Source organism: Amblyraja radiata, chromosome 39, assembly GCF_010909765.2.
Source record: "Amblyraja radiata isolate CabotCenter1 chromosome 39, sAmbRad1.1.pri, whole genome shotgun sequence".
Taxonomy (NCBI): Eukaryota; Metazoa; Chordata; class Chondrichthyes; order Rajiformes; family Rajidae; genus Amblyraja; species Amblyraja radiata.
In genome coordinates, this window is record NC_045994.1 from 14,620,113 (window position 1) to 14,626,112 (window position 6,000).

The window sequence follows — 6,000 nt, forward strand, 5'->3', positions numbered from 1 at the left end:
CGGCGCTGCATTCGCTGTAAGGCAGCAACTCTACCGCTGCGCCACCGTGACCGCCCCGTCCAGTCCCTTCTTCAGACTAAGAGTCAGGGGAGCGGGTAACTAGAAATATGAAGGGGATCCAAAGAACAAATGTTATAAAGATGAATGTATGAGTGCAGATGAGGCACTCGTCGAGGGAGACTTGCAAAGTTGACGGATCCATCTGTTCTCCGTGATATACGCTAAGCCAGTCAAAGTCAAAGTCAACCTAATCCATAATATGAAGGGGGGGGGGGGGGGGGGGGGGGAAGCGAGGGTCTCTGGTACAGCTAAGGCCACTGGCAGAAGATCTCCCCTCTGGAACGAAGTGCCTCATATCCAGCCACACTGTTCCAGTCCTGTTGTATCAATGACAACAATCTGACAACGTGGACAATCCCACACGTATAGGGTGATTTCACGAAAGGTCACTGGAGCGTAGATCCTCACCCACGTGACCGCAAAATCCAACTGGGGTACAAGCGTCACTTTCGGTACATGTTAGTGATGCTGAAAACACGCACTTTCACACCCGTTAAAAACCGCGAAAACGGCCCGTTTTTGAGCTGTAAATTACTGTGCCAGTCGGGGTGACCGTGAGGCACAGCTACCTAACTTTACAGTCCAGAAGAAAGATAAAAACTAAGGTAAATTCAAGAGGGAGCTGAATATGCAAAAACAGCGGAAGTGGTTGGCGGATATTTGCCGTGGAGATATAAAGATCGAAAATATCGGGAATTATCGCGTTTGCTCGCTGCATTTCATCAAAAGTAAGGCATTATTGACGTTTTATCGTTATTCATTTGTTATATGAAAAGTTTTAAAAGGGAAAAATCCGTCAGTAAAATTGCAAAATCGCCCATGGTTCTCAGGTGGGTTTTAACATGCAAAATAAAAACGCTTCTGAAGCTCCATTTATCATTTAAATAATCGTAAACTATCAATGCGTTTTGAAATAAATTTTACTCAGGATGCAAGCTAAGGAATGGGATAATTGTCAGCTGTTAGTTGGACAAAATTAAGACATTTTATTATTTGCCAAAACATATTTCTCAATGTTTCTTGTTTAAAGCCTGCACAATCACCCAAACTACTTATTTATTTATTTATCATCTAATAACAGACAAGCCTGCAGCATGGAATGATGTCAACAATCCTGATTGGGCACCCACTGTGAGCAGGATAGACAATGTGCACAAGAACGCCATGCACGTGCAACAAGAAGAGAGTATTAAAGCAGATTTGGTCGCAGCTCAAGCATCTATAGCTCTGCAAGTTGATGCTGAACTTTGAACCGGTGCTGCAAGTACACCGTCAACTTGACATTTTTGGAAGGTTATAGGAACAAGAATACTCTCTTCTTGTTGCACGTGCATGGCGTTCTTGTGCACATTGTCTATCCTGCTCACAGTGGGTGCCCAATCAGGATTGTTGACATCATTCCATGCTGCAGGCTTGTCTGTTATTAGATGATAAATAAATAAATAAGTAGTTTGGGTGATGGTGCAGGCTTTAAACAAGAAACATTGAGAAATATATTTTGGCAAATAATAAAATGTCTTAATTTTGTCCAACAAACAGCTGACAATTATCCCATTCCTTAGCTTGCATCTGAGTAAAATTTATTTCAAAACGCATTGCTAGTTTACGATTATTTAAATGGTAAATGGAGCTTCAGAAGCGTTTTCATTTTGCATGTTAAAACCCACCTGAGAACCATGGGCGATTTTGCAATTTTACTGACGGATTTTTAACTTTTAATACTTTTCATATAACAAATGAATAAAGATAAAAAGTCAATAATGCCTTACTTTTGATGAAATGCAGCGAGCAAACGCGATAATTCCCGATATTTTCGATCTTTAAATCTCCACGGCAAATGTCCGATAACAACTTCCGCCGTTTTTACACCGGTCACAGGGAGAACGTGCAAACTCCACACAGAGAGCGCCGGAGGTTGGAACAAAACCCAGCTCCCTGGTGCTGTGTGAATGCAGCTCGACCAGCTATGTTCTATCTAATTCAGTGGTTCCCAACCTTTTTTAGCTCATGGCCCCCTTGGGATCTTTTAATTTTTCTGTGCCCCCCCCCCCCCCTGACATTATTAGCAGAAAAAAAGTACTTCAATATTATAATACCTTCCATAAAAATATCAGTGTCTACTAATTGCACATTTAATCTCTTTTATTCTATTCCACAAACATCAAAACATTTCAACAACATGGATTTAAATTTATTAGAACTGAAATGTAGGAGGCAACAGGGTGGTAGCTCTGTGGCCCCCTTCATTGAACCTGTGGCCCCCTAAATCCCAACATTTTTCTGTGGCCCCCCCTGAAATTTTCCATGGCCCCAGGTTGGGAATCACTGATCTAACTAATCTACATTTAGATATATATAGCAAATATGAATTATAATAATAATAATAATGGATGGGATTTATATAGCGCCTTTCTAATACTCAAGGCACTTTACATCGCATTATTCATTCACTCCTCAGTCACACTCGGTGGTGGTAAGCTACTTCTGTAGCCACAGCTGCCCTGGGGCAGACTGACGGAAGCGTGGCTGCCATTCTGCGCCTACGGCCCCTCCGACCACCACCAATCACTCACACACATTCACACACAGGCAAAGGTGAGTGAAGTGTCTTGCCCAAGGACACAACGACAGTATGCACTCCAAGCGGGATTCGAACCGGCTACCTTCCGGTTGCCAGCCGAACACTTAGCCCATTGTGCCATCTGTCGTCTCGAATTATGAACTCTGGAATGACAAAAAATCTAATTGTTGAAAGTCGACCCAAAACCTCATCAATCCTTGTCCCTCCACAGGTAGGGTGGCACGGTGGCGCAGTAGAGCTGCTGTCTTGGAGCGCCACAGACCCTGGTTCGATCCTGACTACGGGTGCTGTCTGTAAGGAGTTCGTACATTATCCCCGTGACCTGCGTGGGTTTTCTCCGGGTGCCCAGGTTTCCCCCCCACAATCTAATGACGTACAGGTTTGTTGGCTAATATTCTTTGCTACAAATGTAAATTGTCCCTAGTGTGTGTGGGATAATGTTAGTGTGCGGGGATTGCTAGTCGGTGCGGACACGGTGGGCCAAAGGGCCCGTTTAAATTAAAATTAAATTAAACTAAAAGACGCTACCTCATGTGCTGAGTACTTGGTTTTATTTTACTCCAGATTTCCAGCATCTGCACACTTTTGCTTCTCCATTTTAATGCAATGCCTACATTTGTGCAGTAACATCTCCCTCTATTGGTAAGCATTTAATGATGTTGCATTGTACAATGGTAATGTATGCAGCTACAGTGAATCCCACACAACAGTCACACACATTGGTACACAAAATTGCTGGAGGAACTCAGCGGGTGCAGCAGCATCTATGGAGCGAAGGAAATAGGCGACGTTTCGGGCCGAAACCCTTCTTCAGACTGATAGGGGGTGGGGAAAGAGAGAAGGACAAAGGGAGGAGGAGGAGGAGCCCGAGGGCGGGCGGATGGGAGGAGACAGCTAGAGGGTGAAGGAAGGGGAGGGGGGGAGGGGACAGCACGGGCTAGCCAAATTGGGAGAATTTTGGTCTGAAGAACGATAGAGACCAAAAACTTAATCTAACCATTCCCTCCACAGATGCTGCCCGACCTGCTGAGTTCCTCCAGCACTTTGTGTTTTGTTGAGGATTCCAGCACCTGCAGTTCCTCGGATCTCCAATAGTTATGCATCATCACCATCTGGTGGTGAGTCCTGCACACTGCAATTGTTATACTTGGAATCACAGAGTCTTAACAGCACAGTTAACTGCATCCACTTATGCAGTTATGGGACATATTTTCCGTTAATGTTGCTAACCTCGAAGAACTACCACTCCCAAACCACAAGTTTCTGAGGTGGAATATTCCTATTCTCAGGGAACATTAACACATGCCGTCGGTTTAATTTAATTTAGAAATAGACCATGGAAACATCCCCTTCTACCCACCGACTCCACGTTAACCATTGATCACCCCTATCTATGGTCCATGTTTTCCCACTTTCGCATCTTCTTCCTACATACTAGGGCCAATTAACCTACAAATATGCGCATTGTTGCTATTTAGTAGGAAACCGGAGCACCCGGAGGAAACCCGCGCGGTCACATGGAGAACTACAAACTCCGCACAGACAGGATCCTTGGTGTTTTTGTAGGATTCGAACCCGGAACTTTGGCGCTTTAGGACTAGTGTAGATGGGGCATCTTGCTGGGCATGTGCTAGTTGGGCGAAGGGGGGGGGGGGGGGGTCTGTTTCCTTGATGTACGACTCTATGACTGCGCCTCAAGTTTGTTCTCTCAAACAGGGATCGCGGTGGGGCCCTGGATCGCGCTGCCATGGGGTGGCGGTGGAGGCAGATACGATCATGATATTCAACAAGCTTATGGATAGGCACAAGGATATTCAGGGAATGGAGGGATATGGACACGTGCAGGCAGAGGCGATTACTTGAACTCAGCATCACGTTGGGGGCGTACATTGTGGGCTGAAGAGCCGTTCACTGTGCGGCACTATTCGATGTTCTATTGCCTATATGACCCAGATTCATATTTCCAAAACATTGAAAGTAAACCTTGGAGTGTTTAATGACACTCCCCACCCTAACGCCGCCCCCCCCCCCCCCTCTCTCCCTCCTTCCCCTTCCTCCTCTCAACCCTCCCTCTCCCCTCACTCCCTTCCCTTCCCCCCAGCTTTGTCTCCTGTCCAACCGATAGATGGACAAAAACAACTAAAGCCAAACGAGCGCGGGAGGTTGCAACACGGGGCCTCAGTTCTCGGTAGGAGGTGGGTCGGGGGGGTCGGACTCGGTGCCTATCGATGAACACATTCGCCAGACTCACCATTTACATGCACCAGTTTTAAGCAGCATCCTCTCTATGAAATCCTCATACGAAGCAACACGAAGGCGGGGGCAACGCCCTGAAGATAATTACAAGTTGATTAAGAGAGACACGAGAAAGAACAGATGTTGAAATCTTCAGCAAAACGCCAAGGGGCGGCGCAGTGGCGCGGCGGTAGTTTCCGCGCTAACAGCCCCAGAGATCTGTCTCATCTTCTGAAGAAAGAAGGTCTCAATCCCAAACGTTGCCCATTCCTTCTCTCCAGAGACGACCCCTGTCCCGCGGAGTTATTCCAGCTTTTTGTGTCGATCATCAGCTTCTATCTCTGGCTCTGGTTTGTTCTTTTCACACCTTGTACCAACGCAGGTACAAACTCCGTACAGAGTCGGGGTCGAACCTGGGTCTCCGGCGCTGCATTCGCTGTAAGGCAGCAAATCTACCGCTGCGCCACCGTGACCGCCCCGTCCAGTCCCTTCTTCAGACTAAGAGTCAGGGGAGCGGGTAACTAGAAATATGAAGGGGATCCAAAGAACAAATGTTATAAAGATGGATGTATGAGTGCAGATGAGGCACTCGTCGAGGGAGACTTGCAAAGTTGACGGATCCATCTGTTCTCCTTGATATGCGCTAAGCCAGTCTTCGTCAAAGTCAACCTAATCCACAATATGAAGGGGGGGAAAAGCGAGGGTCTCCGGTACAGCTAAGGCCACTGGCAGAAGATCTCCCCTCTGGAACTAAGTGCCTCATATCCAGCCACACTGTTCCAGTCCTGTTGTAGCAATGACAACAATCTGACAACGTGGACAATCCCACACGTATAGGGTGATTTCACGAAAGGTCACTGGAGCGTAGATCCGCACCCACGTGACCGCAAAATCCAACTGGGGTACAAGCGTCACTTCCGGTACATGTTAGTGATGCTGAAAACACGCACTTTCACACCCGTTAAAAACCGCGAAAACGGCCCGTTTTCGAGCTGCAATTTACTGTACCAGTCGGGGTGACCGTGAGGCACAGCTACCTAACTTTACAGTCCAAAATAAAGATAAAAACTAAGGTAAATTCAAGAGGGAGCTGAAGGTGCAAAAACAGCGGAAGAGGTTAGCGG